A 3,425-nucleotide genomic window follows, 5' to 3' on the forward strand; every position below is an offset into this window, starting at 1 on the left:
CAAGATCATCTAGAGCCCTAAACCACTTTCTAGTTTTTTCATTAGCATGATGGATACAATATTCATCTTTGATTTGATTAATTCCACATGGTCTATGTATTCCACAAAAATTAACATGCTTATAGGAAATAGCACTCTTAGGAGTTTGAGCATGCTTATGGCAATAATTAACAACAATTTCATTCTTCATGCAAGCCTCTTTAAAAGGTTCATGATACTTATCAAAATTCTTCTTAGGCAGTTCAAAATGAGAAGCAAAGGATTTATAAAGATTTGCAACAACTTGAGAGTCAAGACCATAAGTAGCACTCATATTTCGAAATTTATCGGTATCCATAAAAGCTTCAATGCATTCATAATCATAATTTATACCTGACTCTTTACCTTTGTCGTTCTCCCATCCTTCAGCGTTGTCCTCAATCCGATCAAGAAGATCCCACCTAGCTTCAATCTCCTTGCTTGTGAAAGATCCCTCCGAACAGGCATCCAGATAGTCCTTGTGTTGTCCTGAAAGTCTCGCATAAAAATTGTTAACAATAACATTACGGGGAGCTCATGAATGGGACATTTGAGCATTAGAGATTTCAATCTCCCCCACGCTTGAGAAATACTCTCTCCATCACGAGGATAAAAGTTATAAATATAATTCCTATCAATATGCACTTCATGCGGAGGATAAAATTTAGAATAAAAGAGAGATGCAATTTCCTCCCAACCAAGAGAATGTCTATTCTCCAACAATTTATACCAATGCGCCGCTTTACCAGACAGTGAAACAGAGAATAGCTTCTTCCTCACTTCATCCATAGAGATACCTGCACACTTGAATAACCCACATAATTCGTGCAAAAACAGTAAATGATCTCTAGGATGGACAGTTCCATCCCCTTTATAGTGATTGTCCATAACACGTTCAATAATTTTCATAGGTATTTTATACGGAATACTTTCAGCAAGTGGATTCAAAATATCAGGAGCATCATTAGCGGTATCACATATGGGAGATAAAGCATTATCAGAACAAATTTTCTCCCCTAAAGATGGGAAGCTAAAAAGACCACAAAAACTAGCTTCCCCAAGCTTAGACTTCTTCATAGCATTAGCGAGTAATTGCATTCATACTAATAACATCGCTACTAGCATGCAAATAAGGTTCCATAGGTTTTTTAATTTTCGAATCAAACAATTCTAAATCAGGAAAAAGACTAAAAAGCTCACCAATTTTTTTGTTGTTTTCCATTATGCCTAACTAGTGTAAACAAGAAACAAAAAGTTGCAATTGCAGGATCTAAAGGAAATAGCTTCGAGCACAAACACAATGGCGCCAGAAAAGTACTTTACCTGGAACCGGAGTATGAGTGCCTTTTACCTTTCCTCCCGGCAACGGCGCCGGAAAAGTGCTTGATGTCTACGTTCCCCTCCTTTCCTGTAGACGGTGTTGGGCCTCCAAGAGCAGAGGTTTGTAGAACAGCAGCAAGTTTTCCCTTAAGTGGATCACCCAAGGTTTATCGAACTCGGGGAGGAAGAGGTCAAAGATATCCCTCTCATGCAACCCTGCAACCACAAAGCAAGAAGTCTCTTGTGTCCCCAACACACCTAATAGGTGCACTAGTTCGGCGAAGAGATAGTGAAATACAGGTGGTATGAATATATATGAGCAGTAGCAATGGTGCCAGAAAATAGCTTGTCTGGCGTGTAGTTGATGGTGGTAGTATTGCAGCGAGTAGTAACGCGATGAAACAAGTAAACAAGCAGTAGTAACGCAGCAGTATTTAGGAACAAGGCCTAGGGATTACACTTTCACTAGTGGACACTCTCAACATTGATCACATAACAGAATAGATAAATGCATACTCTACACTTTTGTTGGATGATGAACACATTGCGTAGGATTACACGAACCCTCAATGCCGGAGTTAACAAGCTCCACAATAATGCTCATGTTTAAGTAACCTTATAGTGTAAGATAGATCAATATAACCAAATAGATCACATCAATACCATCATAGTGATAATTAACTCCACAATCTACAAGAGATCATGATCATAGCCTACGACAAGAACCACACGGTGCACACACTAGTCACCTTTACACACGTGCGGGAGGAATAGAACTACTTTAATAACATCACTAGAGTAGCACATAGATGAATTGTGATACAAAACTCATATGAATCTCAATCATGTAAAGTAGCTCATGAGATCATTGTATTGAAGTACATGGAGAGAGATTAACCACATAGCTACCGGTATAGCCCCGAGCCTCGATGGAGAACTACTCCCTCCTCATGGGAGCAGCAGCGGTGATGAAGATGGCAGTGGAGATGGCAGCGGTGTCGATGGAGAAGCCTTCCGGGGCACTTCCCCGCCCCGGCAGGGTGCCGGAACAGAGTTCTGTCCCCCGAATTGGAGTTTCGCGACGGTGGCGGCGCCCCTGGAGTCTTTCTGGAGTTTCGTCAATTGGTATCGAAGTTTTAGGTCACGACGGCTTAAATAGGCGAAGAATCGGAGTCGGAGGGTCTCTGGGGGGCCCACACTATAGGGGGCGCGGCCCCCCCCGGCCACGCCGGGGTGTGGTGTGGGGCCCCAGTGGCTCCCCTCCGGTCCTTCCCGGGTGTTCCGGATGCTTCCGATGAAAATAGGAACTTGGGCGTTGATTTCGTCCGATTCCGAGAATATTTCGTTACTAGGATTTCGAAACCAAAAACAGCAGAAAACAGCAACTGGCCTCTCGGCATCTCGTCAATAGGTTAGTTCCGGAAAACGCATAAAAATGATATAAAGTGTGAATAAAACATGTTGGTATTGTCATAAAACAAGCATGGAACATCGGAAATTATAGATACGTTGGAGACGTATCAACCCACTTGGTGAATTTGTCGACAGCAACCAGCAGGTACTCATATCCTCCTGGTGAAGCTTTGTGCAACTTCCCCACCATATCAAGTCCCCATTGGGCAAAGGGCCACGACAATGGTATTGGCATCAACTCTGCCGCCGGAGAGTGAGGTTTTGCGGCGAATCTCTGGCACGCGTCGCAGGTTCGTACTATCTCTTTTGCATCCTCGATTGCTGTCAACCAGTAAAATCCTGCCCGAAAGACCTTGGCTGCAATAGCTCGGCTGCTCGCGTGGTGACCACATATTCCTTCATGCACATCCTTTAGGATTATCCTTCCTTCTTCGGGTGTGACGCACCTTTGCATGACGCCTGAAATACTTCGCTTGTATAACTCCCCTTTGACCACTGTGAAAGCTTTGGATCGTCGAATAATTCGCCTTGCCACAACCGGATCGTCGGGTATTTCTTTCCTAAGGATATACGATATGTACGCTTGCATCCAAGGAACTTCTACCATCATGTAACACCCCAAATTTCAATGAAAAGAAAGTTAGAGAATTCCAGAGAACAAAATTTCAAACCAA

This window comes from Lolium rigidum, chromosome 4 (genome assembly GCF_022539505.1).
Source record: "Lolium rigidum isolate FL_2022 chromosome 4, APGP_CSIRO_Lrig_0.1, whole genome shotgun sequence".
NCBI classification, from domain to species: domain Eukaryota; kingdom Viridiplantae; phylum Streptophyta; class Magnoliopsida; order Poales; family Poaceae; genus Lolium; species Lolium rigidum.